The sequence below is a fragment of the Pseudophryne corroboree genome, chromosome 4, assembly GCF_028390025.1.
Source record: "Pseudophryne corroboree isolate aPseCor3 chromosome 4, aPseCor3.hap2, whole genome shotgun sequence".
NCBI classification, from domain to species: domain Eukaryota; kingdom Metazoa; phylum Chordata; class Amphibia; order Anura; family Myobatrachidae; genus Pseudophryne; species Pseudophryne corroboree.
In genome coordinates this window covers 779,290,655-779,314,809 of record NC_086447.1, presented here as the reverse complement: position 1 = coordinate 779,314,809, position 24,155 = coordinate 779,290,655, and the positions used below count along the sequence as shown (strand labels likewise).

At 46.4% G+C, this 24,155-nt stretch overlaps 1 protein-coding gene across 4 annotated transcripts in view; it reads right to left on the bottom strand.

Annotated features, from left to right (window-relative positions):
- The window catches only part of TRERF1 (transcriptional regulating factor 1), a 366,725-nt gene extending 343,873 nt beyond the window's left edge, over positions 1-22,852 (bottom strand). For 2 of the 4 annotated variants that reach the window (XM_063918300.1, XM_063918302.1), the window contains exon 1: positions 22,629-22,851. The gene's annotated coding sequence lies outside the window, so the exon portion shown is untranslated. Of the gene's footprint in view, positions 1-22,628 lie in introns of all 4 variants that reach the window. The other 2 variants (XM_063918304.1, XM_063918303.1) reach the window with 2 other exon arrangements.
- Positions 22,853-24,155: the final 1,303 nt, after the last annotated feature.

Below are 24,155 nucleotides of genomic sequence, written 5' to 3'. Positions count from 1 at the left end.
TACATAAACCTTCAAAGCCCTGACCACATCTAGTAACTCGGAGTCCTCCAAGTCACGAGTAGCCACAGGCACCACAATAGGTTGGTTCATATGAAAAGATGACACCACTTTTGGCAGAAATTGTGGACGGGTCCGCAATTCTGCCCTGTCCATATGGAAAACCAGATAGGGGCTTTTATGTGACAAAGCCGCTAATTCTGACACACGCCTAGCTGAAGCCAAGGCTAATAGCATGACCACCTTCCACGTGAGAAATTTTAACTCCACGGTTTTAAGTGGCTCAAACCAGTGTGACTTCAGGAAATTCAACACCACGTTAAGATCCCAAGGTGCCACTGGAGGCACAAAAGGGGGCTGAATATGCAGCACTCCCTTTACAAACGTCTGAACTTCAGGCAGAGAAGCCAGTTCTTTTTGAAAGAAAATAGACAGGGCCGAAATCTGGACCTTAATGGAACCCAATTTTAGGCCCAAAGTCACTCCCGCCTGTAGGAAGTGAAGGAAACGGCCCAGCTGGAATTCCTCCGTGGGGGCATTCCTGGCCTCACACCAAGCAACATATTTTCGCCATATACGGTGATGATCTTTAGCCGTCACGTCCTTCCTAGCCTTTATCAGCATAGGAATAACCTCATCCGGAATGCCTTTTTCTGCTAGGATCCGGCGTTCAACCGCCATGCCGTCAAACGCAGCCGCGGTAAGTCTTGGAACAGACAGGGCCCCTGTTGCCACAAGTCCTGTCTTAGAGGCAGAGGCCATGGGTCCTCTGTGAGCATTTCTTGCAGATCTGGATACCAAGTCCTTCTTGGCCAATCCGGAACAATGAGTATTGTTCTCACTTCTCTTTTTCTTATGATTCTCAGCACCTTGGGTATGAGAGGAAGAGGAGGAAATGCATAAACCGACTGGAACACCCACGGTGTCACTAGTGCGTCTACAGCTATCGCCTGAGGGTCTCTTGACCTGGCGCAATACCTCTGTAGCTTTTGTTGAGGCGGGATTCCATCATGTCCACCTGTGGCAGTTCCCACCGACTTGCAATCTGCGCGAAGACTTCTTGATGAAGTCCCCACTCTCCCGGGTGGAGGTCGTGCCTGCTGAGGAAGTCTGCTTCCCAGTTGTCCACTCCCGGAATGAACACTGCTGACAGTGCGCTTACGTGATTCTCCGCCCAGTGAAGAATTCTGGTGGCTTCTGCCATCGCCACCCTGCTCCTTGTGCCGCCTTGGCGGTTTACATGAGCCACTGCGGTGATGTTGTCTGACTGAATCAGAACTGATTGGTCGCGAAGCAGAGTCTCCGCTTGACGTAGGACGTTGTATATGGCCCTTAGTTCCAGGATATTGATGTGAAGGAGAGTCTCCTGACTTGACCACAGACCTTGGAAATTTCTTCCCTGTGTGACTGCCCCCCACCCTCGGAGGCTTGCATCCGTGGTCACCAGGACCCAGTCCTGAATGCCGAATCTGTGGCCCTCGAGAAGGTGAGCACTCTGCAGCCACCACAGGAGAGACACCCTGGCCATGGGGGATAGGGTGATCAGCCGATGCATCTGAAGATGTGATCCGGACCACTTGTCCAACAGATCCCATTGAAAGGTCCTCGCATGGAACCTGCCGAAGGGAATGGCCTCGTATGATGCCACCATCTTTCCCAGGACTCACGTGCAGTGATGCACCGACACCTGTTTTGGTTTTAATAGGTCTCTGACCAGTGTCATAAGCTCCTGAGCCTTCTCCATCGGAAGATAAACCCTCTTCTGGTCTGTGTCCAGAATCATGCCCAGGAAGGGCACACGAGTCGTAGGAATCAACTGCGACTTTGGAATATTTAGAATCCAGCCGTGCTGTTGTAACACTTCCCGAGAGCGTGCTACGCTGATCAACTGCGTGCTACGCTGATCAACTGCGAGGTCCAGAGAGCAACTGCTCTCTGGACCTCGCCTTTATGAGGAGATCGTCCAAGTATGGGATAATTGTGACCCCTTGCTTTCGCAGGAGCACCATCATTTCCGCCATTACCTTGGTAAATATTCTCGGTGCCGTGGAGAGACCAAACGGCAACGTCTGGAATTGGTAATGACAATCCTGTACCACAAATCTGAGGTACGCCTGATGAGGTGGATAAATGGGGACATGAAGGTATGCATCCTTTATGTCCAGAGACACCAAAAAAATCCCCCCCTTCCAGGCTTTCGATGACCGCTCTCAGCGATTCCATCTTGAACTTGAACCTTTTCAGGTATATGTTCAGGGATTTTAAATTCAATATGGGTCTGATCGAACCGTTCGGTTTCAGTACCACAAACATGGTCGAATAATAACCCTTTCCTTGTTGAAGGAGGGGAACCTTGACCACCACCTGCTGAAGATACAATTTGTGAATTGCAGCTAACACTATTTCCCTCTCTAAGGGGGAAGCTGGCAGGGCCGATTTGAGGTATCGGTGAGGGGGCATCTCCTCGAATTCCAGCCTGTATCCCTGAGACACAATCTCTATTGCCCAGGGATCCACCTGGGAGTGAACCCACTTGTGGCTGAAATTTCTGAGACGCGCCCCCACCGGGCCTAGCTCCGCCTGTGGAGCCCCAGCGTCATCCGGTGGATTTAGTGGAAGCCGGGGAGGACTTCTGTTCCTGGGAACTAGCTGTGTTGTGCAGCTTCTTTCCTCTGCCCCTGCCTCTGGCAAGAAAGGACGCACCTCGGACTTTCTTGCCTTTTTGTGAACGAAAGGACTGCATTTGATAATACGGTGCTTTCTAAGGCTGTGAGGGAACATATGGCAAAAAATTAGACTTTCCAGCAGTAGCTGTGGAGACCAGGTCCGAGAGACCCTCCCCAAACAATTCCTCACCCTTGTAAGGTAAAACCTCCATGTGCCTTTTTGAGTCGGCATCGCCTGTCCATTGTCGAGTCCACAGGACCCTTCTGGCAGAAATCGACATTGCATTTATTCTAGAGCCCAGTAGGCTAATGTCTCTTTGAGCATCTCTCATATATAGGACAGCGTCTTTTATATGCCCCAGGGTCATTAATATAGTATCCTTGTCCAAGGTATCAAGTTCCTCAGATAAGGTATCCGTCCATGCTGCTACAGCACTACACACCCAGGCCGACGCAATTGCCGGCCTTAGTAAGGTACCTGAATGTGTATAAATGGACTTCAGGGTACCCTCTTGCTTTCTATCCGCAGCATCTTTTAGGGTGGCCGTATCCTGTGACGGCAGGGCTACCCTCTTGGATAAGCGAGTTAGAGCTTTGTCCACCCTAGGGGAGGATTCAGAGCGTAACCTGTCCGTTGGCGGGAAAGGATACGCCATAAGCATCCTTTTGGAAATCTGCAGTTTTTTATCTGGAGATTCCCAAGCCTTTTCACATAACTCATTTAGCTCATGTGAAGGGGGAAAGGTCACCACCTGCCTTTTTTCCCCATACATATGAACCCTCTTGTCAGGGACTGGGGTTTCCTCTGTGATGTGCAACACCTCCTTCATTGCTATAATCATATAACGGATGTCTTTAGCCAATTTAGGCTGTAACTTTGCATCATCGTAATCGACACTGGAGTCAGAATCCGTGTCGGTATCTGTGTCAACAATTTGGGATAGTGGGCGCTTCTGAGACCCTGACGGCCTCTGCGACATAGGATCAGGCATGGGCTGAGACCCCGACTGTCCTAAGGTTTCAGCTTTATCCAACCTTTTATGCAAGGAATTAACATTATCATTTAAAACCTTCCACATATCCATCCAATCAGGTGTCGACGCCGTCGGCGGAGACACCACATTCATTTGCTCCCGCTCTGCTTCCACATAGCCTTCCTCGTCAAACATGTCGACACAAGCGTACAGACACACCACACACACAGGGGATGCTCTTTTTGAAGACAGTTCCCCCACAAGGCCCTTTGGAGAGACAGAGAGAGAGTATGCCAGCACACACCCCAGCGCTATATGTCCCAGGAATCACACAGTAACTTAGTGTTAACCCAGTAGCTGCTGTATTATATGTTTTTGCGCCTAATTTATGTGCCCCCCCCCCCCCCCTCTCTTTTTACCCTCTTCTACCGAGAATCTGCAGGGGAGCTTCCTCTCAGCGGAGCTGTGGAGAAAAAATGGCGCTGGTGAGTGCTGAGGAAGAAGCCCGCCCCCTCAGAGGCGGGCTTCTGTCCCGCGTTTCTGTACAATATTATGGCGGAGGCTCATGCATATATACAGTGCCCAACTGTATATATGCCCAACTTTTGCCAAGAGGTCCTAATTGCTGCACAGGGCGCCCCCCCCCCCCCCTGCGCCCTGCACCCTACAGTGACCGGAGTATGTGGGTGTAGTGTGGGAGCAATGGCGCACAGCTGCAGTGCTGTGCGCTACCTCAGTGAAGACTGGAGTCTTCTGCCGCCAATTTCGAAGTCTTCTTGCTTCTTTCACCCGGCTTCTGTCTTCCGTTTCTGCGAGGGGGACGGCGGCGCGGCTCCGGGATCGGACGACAAAGGGTGAGATCCTGTGTACGATCCCTCTGGAGCTAATGGTGTCCAGTAGCCTAAGAAGCAGGACCTAGCTTCAGAGAGCTTCTCTCCCCTCTGTCCCACGATGCAGGGAGTCTGTTGCCAGCAGATCTCCCTGAAAATAAAAAAGCTAACAAAATACTTTCTTATAGCAAGCTCAGGAGAGCTCACTAAACAGCACCCAGCTCGTCTGGGCACAGATTCAAACTGAGGTCTGGAGGAGGGACATAGAGGGAGGAGCCAGAGCACACCAGAATCCAAATTCTTTCTTAAAGTGCCCTGTCTCCTGCGGAGCCCGTCTATTCCCCATGGTCCTTACGGAGTCCCCAGCATCCACTAGGACGTTAGAGAAATGTTAAAATCTATTAAGGTGCAAACACACAGTGCGATTTTACCACGGACATGGACTTTTATAGTCCATATCGGAAGTAAATATACTGCATATCGCACCATGTGTATGCACCTCCTTGCGATTCCGATGCGCAGTCCGGCGTGATCAGCATCGCAATAAAATATACTGGGTGCAGGCAGGGCCAATACTGTCTATATCGGAGGTTCATGCCTCCGGCGTCAATATAATCAGTATCGGCCACCGCACGGGTCGCACCGTGTGTATGCTCCTTTAGGTACTCATTTAGAAACACAATAAATAAGCCCTCTGCAGGGAACAAGCCTATAGGGGGCTCATCTATTGCTGGATAGCCAAGCCAGAATATAATGGCACTGTTGGAATTCTTGACCCTCTTTCTTCTAGACCACTTTGATAGCAGCAGGGATCACGTGCATTTTGCAGGATTGAAAAAAAATATTTAGGGCTCCACATGGGTCAAAATATAGTTAGTCAATGCGCACTAACAAACATGTCACCTGTACAGATCAATGTCGTTAGTGAACACTGATGGTGAAGAAGTAATGCCTCTCCCTGGTGAATCTTAACAACCTTCCTATGGGGTATAGGAAGGAGTCAGAGCTGAGCGAGGGACCACAGGCAAGGATATTAATCATTATGTTGAGGAATGTCGCACTGCACCCTCCCCTATTCCATGTGGCAAAATCCTGGATGAGACCAGCTACATTACTTGCAATACCTACATATGGTGTCGCTCTGCTTTAAATACAGAGTACTAGGAATCTAGGTACCTAGAGACATACCACATATACCATATACCACAATCATTTACACATCCATTTCAGGATATAAGCAATAGTCATTTAGGTACAGGTGCTACAGTACAGTCTTAGATAATATACCTCAGTAGTTAACAAATGGGTATCGCAAAATAGGCTATTTAAATGGATTACAATCTCAGTACATGCAAGGTGTATTCAGGAAATTGACACCAAAGGGCCGATACAATTTTGGCACGTGCCACCTGCTGGCCGTCTGAAGGAATGGGAGCCTATTGGAGCTATTCAGTTGTTGCTGCAATAGATACCCATAAACCCGGAGCTGACAGGCGCTTTAACTAGCAATGGGCGTCTGATCAGAGCAACAATTGAATAGCTCCAATAGACGCCCATTGCTAAAGACGAACAGTAGGGGGCGCAAAAGCAAATGAATTGGCCTCTTAGGGCAAGATACAATTGTTTATGCCCCCGGCAGCCAGTAGATGGCATCCAATGGATCTATTCAATAGTTTCTCTGTTCAGCACCTGTTTCAGCTGCTGACACCTGCATTTCCGCTCGCACCTCCCCGGGGTGGCGAGCTGAATTAAGCAAAAAGTGACCCATTTTGGCGCCCATACGGGACTTTTTCATCACGCACATCACTTTAGTCTGGTTTATGTGCTTTACATGGCTAAACCCAAACTCTGGGCGCAAAAAGCGTAAAACTTTAAAAAATATTTTCCCCCCATTTCCCATCAGAGCGCCTAAAATCCATACTTTTAGGAAAGATGGTCGGGAATTGGTCTTGAACTGCCACAGCACCCAACCCCCCCAACCCCCCAATGACTAATAAGAAGACAGCAGAGACAGCTTCCAGGCATCGGCCGGGCACAGGACACTTAACCCTGCACCCCACTACCCTTAATCCTGCAACCCCACACACTAACTACCACTACTGCTCACCATATACCCGCTCCCTGCACACACTACAATACACCTACCCATGCACCTGCTCCCCGCACACTACACTAAACCTAACCCTGCACCCGCACCCCACACACACTACCCCTAACCCTGCACCCGCTCCCCACACACTACACTACCCCGAGTCATGACCTTGCACCTACTCCCCAAACACACTTCACTACACCTAACCCTGCTCCCACTCCCCGCCCACACTACACTACACTTAACCCTGCACCCGCTCCCTGCACACACTACACTACACCTAACCCTGCACCCGCTCCCCACACACACTACACTACACCTAACCCTGCACCCATTCCCCACACACACACTACACTACACCTAACCCTGCACCCGCTCCCCACACACTACACTACACTACCCCAAGTCCTGACCTTGCACCAATTCCCCACACACACTTCACTACACCTAACCTTGCACACATTCCACTAGACTGCCCCTAACCTTGTATTCGCTCCCTGCACACACTTCACTACATCTAACCCTGCTCCCACTCCCCGCACACACTGAACTACCCTTAACCCTGCACCCGCTCCCTGCACACACTACACTAGACCTAACCCTGCACCCGTTCCCCACACCCACTACACTACACATAACCCTGCACCCGTTCCCCTCACACACTACACTAGATTACCCCTAACCCTGCACCTGCTCCCCGCACACACTACACTACACTACCTCTAATCCTGCACGCACACCACCTACAATACCACTTACACTGCACCTGCTCCCCACGCACACTACTCTACATTACCAATAACCCTGCACCTGTTCCCTGAAAACACTATCCCTAAACCTGCACCTGCTCTCCTCACACAAACTATGTTGCACCCGTTCCCCACACACAGCAGCGGCAGCCTACCGCAGGGTGCCTGCAATGTTAAGAAAAATAAATATTCCCCTCCCGCGGACATTTGCCCGCAAAATACCCTGCAACCAATATTCTTTCAATGGATAACTCAGGTATCGGGAGTACGTATACCCATGGTAATCCAAAATTGGATGCGAGGTCCACAGAATTTTTGTGGCATTTAAATAGCTGCAGTGTCACAGTTTGGAAGTCAAAAGCTTATGTGCTGTAAACTACAGCTTCCAATCAGACAGTACTGTAGCTTTCATTTTCTAAAATGTGCTAGAGAAATTACAGATATACAGTAATCTGATGTGATTTCTAGCACTTTACACTATTTTTATATAACAAGTTCTGAAGGCTTCTTAAGGTGCATACACACTGGGCATTTTTGCCCAGCGTGTATGCACAGCAATGATTGCGGACATCGCAGGCAGGAAAACAGCTCAGTGCATAAACACTGAGCTATTTTCCCTGTGCCAGGGATGTTCACGGGGTGGACGAAGCACTTTCCACAGTAGAAGTCTGTGGAAAGTGCTTCACTCAGCTGTACAAACAGCCTGACAGACGGCGACGGCCTGCGATAATGCGGAAGCGCGCATCAGCGCTCACAGCTCATTGCTCGGCCATACACACTGGCCGAGTATGAGCTCAAAGTAGCTCAAAATGCGAGCTACTTTGAGCTCAAAATCGCCCAGTGTGTATGGGCCTTTAGTTCCAAATGAAACGTGCGCATATTTTTGTCCTTCTCAATATTTTTATGGCTTTTTAACAAATACCATTCCATAAAACAAAGTTATGCATTGAAGGAAACTTTATTTATTGTGCCTAGATCAGCTTATATTTTAGGTTGAATTTTTGTTCTCCATAATACCCAATACAATATCACAAAATGTAGTTGCTACATACGGGACAAGCCAAATCCACCAGCGTTTTTGTAAAGGAAGCTTCTACTTTATAATTCCCCTCAACTTCAAAATTAAGAGCAAGTGTTATTTTTTCATGAAAACCTACGAGAAACAGCTATAATTTAACTTATCATCAAACTATATTAAAAACTCAAAAGATACATAACTACATATTTGTTTTACAGTGTCACGTATGGGACATTTTTACTCATTTACATGGAATGGCCCTGAAATACATTAGCATTAATGCTTTTTAGATCCAGACTGTCAGAGTAAAAATAGTACTTTTATTTTTAGGTTAATGGAAATCAAATAAGAGATTACAGAAAACGAATACATTTTCAATGTGGTGCTCGTTTAACACTGCACAAAAAAATATAAGCTTTGCTATTATATATATATATATATATATATATATATATAGAAATGTACGGTGTGTGTGTATATATATATATATATATATATATATATATATATATACGGTATATATATATATATATATATATATATTAGTGTTCCTTCTAGGCTGTTTCAGCAGGATGCTGCACCCTGCCCATTTTTGAAATGTGAAAAAGCACCCTGCCCTTTTTCAGTGCACCCTGCAGGACCATAAATCGCCCCCTTGTATACAGAATGCAACAGTCAGAGTGCATGTTACAATGTTGTCATCTACTCCTTGCTCGCCTCTGAAATTGGAACACAATTTCTATCCTTAGCCAACTGGATGGCAGAGGAGGCACTGTAAATAACACAGCACTCTGATAAAGAGGGAAATAACAGGGTAAGCAGTGAGCATGTACTGCTTACAGTATTTCCCTAGTAGAACAGACTTATTTTTTTCTATATATTTTAACCCATTGTTTAACTTTTCTGTTTTATAACACATACGGATTATAACTACTTCAGCACTGGAAAAAAAACCATTTATAAATATCTACTTATGTATATACTACAGCCAAACTTTCAAGAAGACTGGACATATACAGTATGTTTCTCAGTACAGATGTTAGGTGTCTTATACTGTATGTATGCATGGGTATATGAGTTACTAAGGGCAAAATGTATGTACAAAAACTATAAACGTGCGCTATGTTTGTGCGCAAAGCGTCACATCAAAAATGTGCCCTTCAAAATAAAAATGTGCCCTCTTCAATGCTCAGCACCCTGCCCTAAAAAAATCCTAGAGTGAACACTATATATATATATCCAGATAAGTTCACACTCACTGCTACAGTCCACAACATAGGCGGTGCTCCATAAGGGGCTCCAGAGAAGTCCAAAATATATCCAAAAAGAGTACAGGCACTCACCACTTTTCCTTGAAAATAGAAGAATTTATTGCCACTCACAGGTGTGTCTCACATGGAGACAGTCAGCATAACAGCATATAGTGTCGACGTTTCGGCTCCCATCGAGCCTTCTTCAAGACAGACAGAAAAACAACAGGTGTATACCCAGCAGCCCATACCACACACTGCACCCAGGATTGCTTATGTAGCAAAGGACCACACACAGGTCCCGCCCATCAATTAGCCAACAGGAAATGACCATACTAATGAAATACACCTGGCAACCAACCTAATGAACTGGATAACAGACAACATCCTAATGCAGATAGCGGCTAATCGCGGCAAATTGCCGCGAAACCGGAAGTAGCATGCGTTCCATTGGCCGTGGAACGCACGCCCAGCCGGTACAATACCGGAAGCACTGTGCGTTCCACCGCCGTGGAGCGCAACCACGTGACCGGAACTTCGGGAAGGCGCAGTGCGGCTGTTAGCCGTCGCTCAGATACCAAACTAAAACACAGAAAGTTGTCATGGGGGCTGCTTATAATCAAAGCCCTGCGCGAATGCAGTAACTTAGAGCTAACATATAATGGAATAAACTCACATGGTAATCCCCGGAACATAGTATACAAATAATAAATGTTAACAAAAAATAAAAAGATGAATATAGATCTAAGATCTGATTTTAGTTGTAAAAATGACTGAAAAAGCACATAATGAAAGATAGACAGCAAATGGTTTATAAAGGCTGTAGGGCCACCGGACACTAACCGTGTGCTTCCGGTATTGTACCGGCTGGGCGTGCGTTCCACGGCCAATGGAACGCATGCTACTTCCGGTTTCGCGGCAATTTGCCGCGATTAGCCGCTATCTGCATTAGGATGTTGTAGTTTTCCTCCTCTACACCACATTCTATTATGGCTCATTTATTTGAGTAACAAGGCTGTCTGTTATCCAGTTCATTAGGTTGGTTGCCAGGTGTATTTCATTAGTATGGTCATTTCCTGTTGGCTAATTGATGGGCGGGACCTGTGTGTGGTCCTTTGCTACATAAGCAATCCTGGGTGCAGTGTGTGGTATGGGCTGCTGGGTATACACCTGTTGTTTTTCTGTCTGTCTTGAAGAAGGCTCGATGGGAGCCGAAACGTCGACACTATATGCTGTTATGCTGACTGTCTCCATGTGAGACACACCTGTGAGTGGCAATAAATTCTTCTATTTTCAAGGAAAAGTGGTGAGTGCCTGTACTCTTTTTGTATATATATATATATATATATATATATATATATATATGGAATTCTGATCTGGCAGCTGCTGGTGTCATACACAACCAGATGCCTACTCCATGTTCCATAAACAGCAATGTGCATGGGGATAGTTTATCCTAAAGACTTATTTCTATTCCTGTCGATTTGTGAGATTAAATAAAGACTAAATACAAGGGTTTTAACAAGGTACAGGAGGGAGACATTTTTTAAAGGAAGAGAAGTATTAGATCGCGAGGACATGCACTGTAGCTGGAGGAAAGATAGGTTCAGGGAAAATCTGAGGAACAATTACTTCATAGAAAGGGTAGTGGACAAGTGGAGTAGCCTCCCATCAGAGGTGGTAGAGGCTTAGACAATAGAACAATTTAAACATGTTCGAGATAGACATAAGGATATCCTTACAAAGAAATACGGCTCAAATAGGGGGGCAGATGTATTAACCTAGAGAAGGCATAAGGAAGTGATAAACCAGTGATAAGTGCAAGATGATAACGCACCAGCCAATCAGTTCCAATATGCAAATTGACAGTTATGTGCTGTCTGGCTAGTGCGTTTATCACCTTGCACATGTCACTGGTTTATCACTTCTTTATGCCGTCTCCAGGTTAATACATCTGCCCCAGGGTTTGAGGTAACAATATGGTTAAAAAAGGGGCAGTCTAAATGGGCCAAGTGGTTCTTATCTGTCATCAAATTCTATGTTTCTATAAAACATATAATTTTATTGTAATAAATCCATTTTTAGTTCTGTGATAGCACCCTTTATAGAAAGTCCTTCTCGCTTATTTTACATAACTCGTTTTTAAAGATTTCCAGAACTGTCGGTAAAGGCAAAACACACTTAGATATGTGGATTATCTCCTATAGATAACTTGTAACAAGAAAACGCACCACTAGAAAATAAGATTTTACTTACCGATAAATCTATTTCTCATAGTCCGTAGTGGATGCTGGGGACTCCGTCAGGACCATGGGGAATAGCGGCTCCGCAGGAGACAGGGCACAAAAAGTAAGCTTTTAGGATCACATGGTGTGTACTGGCTCCTCCCCCTATGACCCTCCTCCAAGCCTCAGTTAGGTACTGTGCCCGGACGAGCGTACACAATAAGGAAGGATCTTGAATCCCGGGTAAGACTCATACCAGCCACACCAATCACACCGTACAACCTGTGATTTGAACCCAGTTAACAGTATGATAACAACGAAGGAGCCTCTGAAAAGATGGCCCACAACAATAATAACCCGATTTTTTGTAACAATAATTATGTACAAGTAATGCAGACAATCCGCACTTGGGATGGGCGCCCAGCATCCACTACGGACTATGAGAAATAGATTTATCGGTAAGTAAAATCTTATTTTCTCTAACGTCCTAGTGGATGCTGGGGACTCCGTCAGGACCATGGGGATTATACCAAAGCTCCCAAACGGGCGGGAGAGTGCGGATGACTCTGCAGCACCGAATGAGAGAACTCCAGGTCCTCCTCAGCCAGGGTATCAAATTTGTAGAATTTTACAAACGTGTTCCCGCCTGACCACGTAGCTGCTCGGCAAAGTTGTAAAGCCGAGACCCCTCGGGCAGCCGCCCAAGATGAGCCCACCTTCCTTGTGGAATGGGCATTTACAGATTTTGGCTGTGGCAGGCCTGCCACAGAATGTGCAAGTTGAATTGTACTACAAATCCAACGAGCAATAGTCTGCTTAGAAGCAGGAGCACCCAGCTTTTTGGGTGCATACAATATAAACAGCAAGTCAGACTTTCTGACTCCAGCTGTCCTGGAATTATATATATATATATATATATATATATATATATATATTTTTTCAGGGCCCTGACAACGTCTAGCAACTTGGAGTCCTCCAAGTCCCTAGTAGCCGCAGGCACCACAATAGGTTGTTTCAGGTGAAACGCTGACACCACCTTAGGAAGAAACTGGGGACGAGTCCCAGTTCTGCCCCGTCCGAATGGAAAATCAAATATGGGCTTTTGTAAGACAAAGCCGCCAATTCTGACAATCGCCTGGCCGAGGCCAGGGCCAACAGCATGGTCACTTTCCATGTGAGATATTTCAAATCCACAGATTTGAGCGATTCAAACCAATATGATTTGAGGAATCCCAACACTACTTTGAGATCCCACGGTGCCACTGGAGGCACAAAAGGGGCTGTATATGCAATACTCCCTTGACAAATGTCTGGACTTCAGGAACTGAAGCCAATTCTTCCTGGAAGAAAATCTACAGGGCCGAAACTTGAACCTTAATGGACCCCAATTTGAGGCTCATAGACACTCCTGTTTTCAGGAAGTGCAGAAATCGACCTAGTTGAAATTTCTTCGTGGGGCCTTCCTGGCCTCACCCACGCAACATATTTTCACCACATGTGGTGATAACGTTGTGCGGTCACCTCCTTCCTGGCTTTGACCAGGGTAGGTATGACCTCTTCCGGAATGCCTTTTCCCTTAGAATCCGGCGTTCAACCGCCATGCCGTCAAACGCAGCCGCGGTAAGTCTTGGAACAGACATGGTACTTGCTGAAGCAAGTCCCTTCTTAGCTCCTGAGGCCATTAGTCCTCTATGAGCATCTCTTGAAGTTCCGGGTACCAAGTTCCTCTTGGCCAATCCGGAGCCACGAGTATAGTTCTTACTCCTCTACGTCTTATAATTCTCAATACCTTGGTTATGAGAAGCAGAGGAGGGAACACATACACCGACTGTTACACCCACGGTGTTACCAGGACATCCACAGCTATCGCCTGAAGGTCTCGTGACCTGGCGCAATACCTGTCCCGTTTTTTGTTCGGGCGGGACGCCATCATGTCCACCTTTGGTCTTTCCCAACGGTTCACAATCATGCGGAAAACTTCCCTATGAAGTTCCCACTCTCCCGGGTGGAGGTCGTGCCTGCTGAGGAAGTCTGCTTCCCAGTCGTCCACTCCCGGACCGGAATGAACACTGCTGACAGTGCTATCACATGATTTTCCGCCTAGCGAAAAATCCTTGCAGTTTTGCCACTGCCCTCCTGCTTCTTGTGCCGCCCTTTCTGTTTACGTGGGCGACTGCCGTGATGTTATCCCACTGGATCAATACCGGCTGACCTTGAAGCAGAGGTCTTGCTAAGTTTAGAGCATTATAAATTTGCTCTTAGCTCCAGTATATTTATGTGGAGAGAATTCTCCAGACTTGATCACACTCCCTGGAAATTTTTTCCCTGTGTGACTGCTCCCCAGCCTCTCAGGCTGGCCTCCGTGGTCACCAGCATCCAATCCTGAATGCCGAATCTACGGCCCTCTAGAAGATGAGCACTCTGTAATCACCACAGGAGAGACACCCTTGTCCTTGGATATAGGGTTATCCGCTGATGCATCTGAAGATGCGATCCGGACCATTTGTCCAGCAGATCCCACTGAAGAGTTCTTGCGTGAAATCTGCCGAATGGAATCGCTTCGTAATAAGCCACCATTTTTACCAGGACTCTTGTGCAATGATGCACTGACACTTTTCCTGGTTTTAGGAGGATCCCGATTAGCTCGGATAACTCCCTGGCTTTCTCCTCTGGGAGAAACACCTTTTTCTGGACTGTGTCCAGAATCATCCCTAGGACCAGCAGACGTGTCGTCGGAACAACTGCGGTTTTGGAATATTTAGAATCCACCCGTGTTGTCGTAGAACTACTTGAGATAGTGCTACTCCGACCTCCAACTGTTCTCTGGACCTTGTTCTTATCAGGAGGTCGTCCATTTTCTTTGAAGACGAATCCTCATTTCGGTCATTACCTTGGTAAGGACCCGGGGTGCCTTGGACAATCCAACGGCATCGTCTGAAACTGATAGTGACAGTTTTGTACCACGAACCTGAGATACCCTTGGTGAGAAAGGCAAATTTTGGGACATGGAGGTAAGCATCCCTGATGTCCCGGGACACCATATAGTCCCCTTCTTCCCGGTTCGCTATCACTGCTCTGAGTGACTCCATCTGGATTTGAACCTTTGTAAGTGTTCAAATATTTCAGATTTAGAATAGGTCTCACCTAGCCTTCTGGCTTCAGTACCACAATATAGTGTGGAATAATACCCCTTTCCCTGTTGTAGGAGGGGTAATTTTATTATCACCTGCTGGGAATACAGCTTGTGAATTGTTTTCAATACTGCCTCCCTGTCGGAGGGAGACATTGGTACAGCAGACTACAGGAACCTGCGAGGGGGAAACGTCTCGACATTCCAATCTGTACCCCTTGGATACTACTTGTAGGATCCAGGGGTCCTGTACGGTCCTAGCGTCATGCTGAGAACTTGGTAGAAGCGGTGGAGGGCTTCTGTTCCTGGGAATGGGCTGCCTGCTGCAGTCTTCTTCCCTTTCCTCTATCCCTGGGCAGATATGACTCTTATAGGGACGAAAGGACTGAGGCTGAAAAGACGGTGTCTTTTTCTGCAGAGATGTGACTTAGGGTAAAAAACGGTGGATTTTCCAGCAGTTGCCGTGGCCACCAGGTCCCATGGACCGACCCCAAATAACTCCTCCCCTTTATACGGCAATACATCTTTGTGCCGTTTGGAATCTGCATCACCTGACCACTGTCGTGTCCATAAACATCTTCTTGCAGATATGGACATCGCATTTACTCTTGATGCCAGAGTGCAAATATCCCTCTGCGCATCTCGCATATATAGAAATGCATCCTTTAAATGCTCTATAGTCAATAAAATACTGTCCCTGTCAAGGGTATCAATATTTTTAGTCAGGGAATCCGACCAAGCCACCTCAGCTCTGCACATCCAGGCTGAGGCGATCGCTGGTCGCAGTATAACACCAGCATGTGTGTGTATACTTTTTAGGATATTTTCCAGCCTCCTATCAGCTGGCTCCTTAAGTACGGCCCTATCTGTAGATGGTACCGCCACTTGTTCTGATAAGCATGTGAGCGCCTTATCCACCCTAAGGGGTGTTTCCCAACGCGCCCTAACTTCTGGCGGGAAAGGGTATACCGCCAATAATTTTCTATCGGGGGAAACCCACGCATCATCACACACTTCATTTAATTTATCTGATTCAGGAAAAACTACAGGTAGTTTTTTCACATCCCACATAATACCCTTTTTTGTGGTACTTGTAGTATCAGAAATATGTAACACCTCCTTCATTGCCCTTAACGTGTGGCCCTAAAGGAAAATACGTTTGTTTCTTCACCGTCGACACTGAAATCAGTGTCCGTGTCTGGGTCTGTGTCGACCGACTGAGGTAAATGGGCGTTTTACAGCCCCTGACGGTGTTTGAGACGCCTGGACAGGTACTAATTTGATCGCCGGCCGTCTCATGTCGTCAACCGGCTTGCAGCGTGTTGACATTATCACGTAATTCCATAAATAAGCCATCCATTCCGGTGTCGACTCCCTAGAGAGTGACATCACCATTACAGGCAATTTGCTCCGCCTCCTCACCAACATTTTCCTCATACATGTCGACACACACGTACCGACATACAGCACACACATAGGGAATGCTCTGATAGAGGACAGGACCCACTAGCCCTTTGGGGAGACAGAGGGAGAGTTTGCCAGCACACACCAAAACGCTATAATTATACAGGGACAACCTTTATATAAGTGTTCCTCCCTTATAGCATTTAATATATATTCATATCGCCAAATCAGTGCCCCCCCTCTCTGTTTTAACCCTGTTTCTGTAGTGCAGTGCAGGGGAGAGCATGGGAGCCTTCCCACCAGCATTTCTGTGAGGGAAAATGGCGCTGTGTGCTGAGGAGAATAGGCCCCGCCCCCTTTTCGGCGGGCTTCTTCTCCGGAGTTTGTGATATCTGGCAGGGGTTAAATACATCCATATAGCCTCAAGGGCTATATGTGATGTATTTTTCGCCATACAGGTATTATACATTGCTGCCCAGGGCGCCCCCCCCCGCGCCCTGCACCCTCCGTGACCGCTGTGTGAAGTGTGCTGACAACAATGGCGCACAGCTGCAGTGCTGTGCGCTACCTGATGAAGACTGAAAGTCTTCTGCCGCCTGGTTCCGGACCTCTTCAATCTTCAGCATCTGCAAGGGGGGTCGGCGGCGCGGCTCCGGGACGAACCCCAGGGCGAGACCTGTGTTCCGACTCCCTCTGGAGCTAATGGTGTCCAGTAGCCTAAGAAGCCAATCCATCCTGCACGCAGGTGAGTTCACTTCTCTCCCCTAAGTCCCTCGTAGCAGTGAGCCTGTTGCCAGCAGGACTCACTGAAAATAAAGAACCTAAAAACTTTTTCTAAGCAACTCTTTAAGAGAGCCACCTAGATTGCACCCTGCTCGGACGGGCACAAAAACCTAACTGAGGCTTGGAGGAGGGTCATAGGGGGAGGAGCCAGTACACACCATGTGATCCTAAAAGCTTACTTTTTGTGCCCTGTCTCCTGCGGAGCCGCTATTCCCCATGGTCCTGACGGAGTCCCCAGCATCCACTAGGACGTTAGAGAAATGGAGTTTGTGGAATTCAACTTTATATTTCATGATCATTTATAGAAACAGATTATGGGGTATATGCAATTGCGGTCGAATCGCGCCGTTCTTTCGTCCGTTTAAAAATTCGCCTGTACTCGACAGCCGCAGCCCTGCCGCCGGGACCATGAATTCACCATATGCAATGCAAAATGGATTCGACACTCCCCTTGGCGGATCACGGACCAATCGGCGAGTAGTGGGCGTCCTGAATTCGACTTCCCGCCGTTTGCAGCCCTATATTAGGACTTGTTTGCTGCGTGCTCAGCAGCCATTTTGTGAACCTGCAGAGAGGTGTGAGGAGGTGCAGAGCTAGCAAATTGGTTGTTTGCTGTGGTATCGTTTGGACACCCAGCAGGCTTTATTCCAGGACAGACAGGAGGATACCTGTTACCCCGGAGGAGAGTCGTTTTTGGAGTTATTACTACATATTATTATTACTACTGTCTTACAAGGCTTTGTTTTGTTCTGTGCTTTACTCATAAAAACCAATAAATATTATTTCAGCCTGCCTTATAACTGACTGTCCCAAAAGGATTCTGGGATACCACAAAAAGCTCAATATAAAGACGCAGAAAAAACCCAGACACTGTAAGGAAGATTCCACAAATAACTTTTCTATGCATACTTTAAAAACGCTTTTCTGGCGTAGGCCTTAGAATATTAGAACTGTTGGGATTGAAGCTTGTGGTGTAATGTTTGTGATCAAGTTAGAGTAGTCTTACTATCACAACAGTTGTGCTCTTTCTGGGGAAATAACACAAATCAGGTCAAAGTACAATATAAAGCTGCATTCCTGAACAGAGTTCTAAGATATGTGCCAATATATATATATTTTTCTATCTACACTCCCTCCCTTTACCAGTAATGGGGGTTTTCTGAGTTTTTTGTGCACTAATTTAATAGCTCTATCATTTTAGAAAATAATATAGCAAGTTGTGGGATGTAGGTAGTAGTTGTTTTTTTATTTTTTATGATGTCATCGGGTACTAAAAATATGATCGATATTTTTGTACCAAGTACAAAACTGCACTGCCCAATATACTTGGCTTGTATGCTACTTAAGATAAGGTTTGTTGAACCCTGAAGAAACTTCACTCCCCCCGTCACCTGGCTCCATAGCAGTGCATGCTAATATGGACGAGATTGTGCATACTGGCCTGCATGCATAAGCGACGGGGCACCAACGATTAACGAGTGCGGGGCCGCGCATCGTTAATCGTTAGTGCCTACACACTGCACGATATGAATGAGTTCTCGTTCATTAATGAATGAGAACGTTCATATCGTGCAGTGAGATCTGTAAGTGTGTAGGGCCCATTACTTGCACCAGCCCAATCCTCGATGCAAGACGTCTGTCTGATATCGGATGGATCTCTTCATATACTTACCTCTGAATAGCACACGGCATACATCCTACTATATGTGCAAACGCTAAGTTGCCATCCGGCTACACCTACTCAGCTTATGCATGTGAATATACATCTGAGATCAGTATGACTCTTAATTGCACATAACTGCTCTTTGTTATGTATGTCACTTTGTCGCACGCGTAAAAAGTCGTAAGATACACCCACAGACCGGACCAATCAGTCAAAATTACCATTAGTATCTTGTTTTAACTCTATTATATCATCAGCAACAAAAAGAGATAAATTCAATTAGCCACATGGTGGGCAAGTATATGGGGCTGCGTACAAAAGCTGTGAATCTGGAGCTATTTGTAAGCCCGGCAAACAAGCATTTACTAGCTGGCGCCCGATTCCATTTGGAGCTGTGAGCGGGAGGGATACATTTTAGCGTGCAGCACCCAGCAGTGGTGAGCTAAAATGGTGGCACTGGGGGATGAGTTCAGGATCTTGGTATTCAGAATCCTGGTATTCGGAATCCCGGCACTGATTGGAATACCAACGCCAAGATCCCTAAACGAGCAATTGCCACCACTAAGGAAAGGTAAGCTGCGGGCATCCCACACGCAGGGATGGATATCATATGTAACCCGGCAGCTGGGTCAGTGACACTCACTGCGGCTAAGAGCCACCCCATGTGCCAGGAAAAGAGACATGGCTTTGCGGGTGGTGGCGTTCCCAGCATCCCCTCAGATGCTGGGCTGCCCCCGGATTGCTGCAGGATAATGTGGAAGAGTCTGCATTTTGGTGTCATTCCCTGGAAAGGTGACACACGGAAAGGTGACACACAAGTGCGACCCACACCCACTGCACCCCACCCCCCACCATTGACACCTCTGTTTGATAGCCCAACCAGCACTTTTCGCACTATGCCCATTAGTTCAGAAGGGTTCAGCTGCTTTACACTAAACCAGTCTGTGTACGCACAACATACACGAAAACTGTTCATATGCACAGTGTCAGATTCCCCCAGAATGACAGGGCAGTAACACGCAGGGACTGTGGTCATTATCACTGCTGCTGTCCTTTGAGGATACATCTAGTACATAGTGGGCTCAGTCACAATACAGATTATTAATACATAGACCGCTTAATGTGCAAAAATTGGTGATTTTAAGAACATGAATGTGTCCCCATTTTACACAGTACGACAGGCAAGTGTCCCCATTCCCCATTTTACACATTGCGGCAGACAGGTGACCCCATTTTACACATTGCGGCAGACAGGTGTCCCCATTTTACACATTGCGGCAGGAAAAAGTGTCCCCATTTTACACATTGCGGCAGGCACAGGTCGCCATTTTACACAGTACGCTGGCAAGTGTCCCCATTTTACACATTGCGGCAGGAAACAGTGTCCCCATTTTACACATTGCGGCAGGCACGTGTCCCCATTTTACACAGTACGCTGGCAAGTGTCCCCATTTTACACATTGCGGCAGGAAAAAGTGTCCCCATTTTACACATTGCGGCAGGCACAGGTCGCCATTTTACACAGTACGCTGGCAAGTTTTACACATTTTTTACATTGCGGCAGGAAAAAGTGTCCCCATTTTACACATTGCGGCAGGAAAAAGTGTCCCCATTTTACAGATTGCGGCAGGTGTTTGTGTAATACATCTGAAACAGCAGGCACAGGTCCCCATTTTACACATTGCGGCAGGTGGTGGAGGGAGAGAGAGAGAGAGAGAGAGAGAGAGAGAGAGAGAGAGAGGAAGGGAGAGGGGCTGACTTACATTTGAAGCGGTTCTCGCCGCTCTTCAGCCGCCTCTCCCTCCTCGTCTGCGCGGCTCCCCCTTCTCCCTCCTCCGGCGGGGTTTCGTGGAATGACGCGTTTGCGCCGTGACGTCACGACGCAATCGCGTCATTCCGCGAAACCCCGTCCCCCGAGCTGGGCACTCGGGAGAAGGGGGTTTCAAAGTCTAAAAGTGCCGCGGCGGGTGTTAGGGGGTCTCGGCGCCCCCTCCAATCCGGCGCCCAGGTCGCCTGCCCCCCTAGCCCCCCCCTAGTTTCGGCCCTGCACATATGCTGTTTTCAGTGACCTTGACAGAATCTGAACTTCTGTATTTCTATAGCCACTAGCTGCTTGCTGGTCAAAGGTTAGTACTACCTAATTAGTCATACACACACATCTCTAAACATGAACCTAGGCCCTGCAACAGTTTATTTATATATTTTATTCATTATGATTAGCACAGAAATGTTCAAATTAAAATAATATGCTGACTAAAAACATTTTATTGTGTATCAACACTTAAAAACTGTAATATAACTTTAATTCATAAATTAAATGTCTGTAGTTCAGTGTAAACTCAACGCCAATGAATCCGCCCTGCTGTAATCAATGTAAGACTCACATGCACCGAATTAATAAGTAACATAATCAATCATCACAAGCCTTTCTAAAGTCTTGTAAAAATTCCAATAAACACAGATGAGGATTTCAATTGTTTTTGGGTGGGCGTAAGTAATGGGTACCCAAATGGAGCTATTCAATCATTTCTGCTGATGGGCATAACATAAGTGCAGCGGGCAACTACAGTATTATTTCTCCTTGCATCCTCATGAGGTGGCGAGCAAAAATCCGTGAAAAGATGGACTTCTGGGCACCCACATGTAGCATGCCAAACACTTTTGATGGGTTTAGTTGCTGTACGCATCTAAACTAGAGATGAGCGGGTTTGGTTTTACTCGGATTTACTCAGTTCTCAAAACAGCATCTTATTGGCTCACGGATGTCACGTGTTTTGGATAGCCAATAGAAAAAATCCGGACAAAACCGAACTGGCGTTAATTCTGGCGTTACATCCGAACCCGCTCATCTCTAATCTAAACCAGGTCCATTTGGGCGCAACAAGCAGGATAAGTAATTGACACCCAGTTACTCATGCCCACTGGCACAAACGATAGGAGATCGGGTGTGAAGTTTTCAGACCAGCCATCGCTACGACCACACATTGCACTGCAAACAGTGTCAGTTTCTCTGCTTTTGTAAGAAACACTTAAGCGCATAGCCATATAGCACAAACTGTGTCGTTTACATACAATGGAACATTGCTGGTAAAAATACAGCTTCAAAACCCCTAGAGTATTAGACTGCATTAAAAATAAGCAAAACAGTGATCTATATAAAACATGCTTCACAACAATAAACTCTGCAAAGGACATTTATACTAACAGCACTCGCATTCAGACAGCAAATAATAGAAGTACAAAAAGCAAACGTCCCCCCAAAAAAAACATTAGCATTCTGAGATAACTATATCTATCTATCTATCTATCTATCTATCTATCTATCTATCTTATATATAGTTTCAGTTAAGAAAGATTGCTACTGAGGTAACCATTCTGTTGAATTAAGTGAAAGTCCCAGTAAGCCGACATATAAACCTGTACTGTCCCCACCCCCCACTGTCTGTCAAAAAGCAGCCTGAGGTCGGATTCTCTGTCCTGCTGCTATTTCCCATGTCACTTCTGACAGCAACGTGGGCTTGTATGAAGTGTCGCAAGTCAGCGCAGTGGCTTGTGATCGCAGTCGCAGCAGTATCGCCCAACAGACGCAGCAGCAGCCCGGCCACCATAAGTGGCACCTGACAGCTCTCTCTGCGCTGCAGCTGCAACAAGTGTGCCCGTCAGTCCCTGTACAGGGCTGCAGCCCTTCTCAAAAACCACATTCCGCTGCAGCTGCAACAAATGCATCCCGAATCTAACATTTAATAATGTAATGCAAAACACACAGGGCACACGTATGGTCTATAACAAAAAAAAATAAAAAATATATTTGCATTTGATAATTATAAAAAAAATAATCAGAAACTACCTTTTTTTTCTTCGTCTTTTAAACTTAATTGCCAACAGGAGTTATTTTCATGGATGTGGACTTTGACAATAAACATAAATGTAAATATCCGTATGCGGTGTAGCCCAGGGAGCTAGCACTCAGCTGCAGCAGGGGACTGTGTATTTTGGCCATGCAGATCACTCCTTTCTGCCAGCAATCTCGAAACCGAACCAGTTCCTGAAGTTTGATGTAAGCAGGCCAGCAATTGGTGTGTGCATGGCCTGCCCTTCATTGGTTACTGTACTCAGCCCCAGGATTGGCCTCGCTGCAGTTGCTGTCTGTCTGTATGTGTGTGTTCTTTCCTCCTGTCAGTGTGTGATCATGTTGCCTCATGATTGGTTCATTTAATTATCTTTCATGTCAATTTTTTTTATCTGTTTCGAAACTGCAATGTGGGAGGTGGTCACTCTGTCAGGAAGCAAAGAATAAAAAATGTGCTCACATTAAAGCTCTGGAATAAAGGTGCTACACCTTTTACTGTGTGAAGTCAATATTAAATGCAGACTTTGCTGTGCTCAGGTGTTCAGACACAGTTGCTCATTTCCAGTTTCAAGATTTGTCTCTATACATTTGTAACCTGGACAGGAAATAGTTATGTGGCCGACACTAATGGCTGTCGACAACATTTCTACAGCATTATGCTGATGGGAGAATGCTGACACAGTTGTAATGTTTTTTTGCGCATTTTCACTGTCGGAATTACAACATTAAGGGGGATATTCAATTGTTTGAAAAGTCAGTTGGGTGTCTGTTTTTGTCCTATCTAGTAGACAGGAAAAAACAGACACCCAACCAACTTTTCAAACACTTGAATCTCCCCCATTATGTCAACAGTTAATATGATTTAAAAAACATTGCAAGTGTGTCGGCAATCTCCAGTATGCATAATGCTGTTGACATATTGGCTGTCGACAGCATTAGTGTTGACGAAACGTATGTATTCCCCCTGAACCTTATTTTCTGCTATAAAATAAGAATTTACTCACCGGTAATTCTATTTCTCGTAGTCCGTAGTGGATGCTGGGAATTCCGTAAGGACCATGGGGAATAGACGGGCTCCGCAGGAGACTGGGCACTCTAAAAGAAAGATTAGGTACTATCTGGTGTGCACTGGCTCCTCCCTCTATGCCCCTCCTCCAGACCTCAGTTAAGGAAACTGTGCCCAGAAGAGCTGACACAACTAGGAAAGGATTTGGAATCCAGGGTAAGACTCATACCAGCCACACCAATCACACCGTACAACTTGTGATAACCATACCCAGTTAACAGTATGAACAACAACTGAGCCTCAGTAACAGATGGCTCTTAACAATAACCCTTTAGTTAAGCAATAACTATTTACATGTATTGCAGAGAGTCCGCACTTGGGACGGGCGCCCAGCATCCACTACGGACTACGAGAAATAGAATTACCGGTGAGTAAATTCTTATTTTCTCTGACGTCCTAGTGGATGCTGGGTACTCCGTAAGGACCACGGGGAATAGACGGGCTCCGCAGGAGACTGG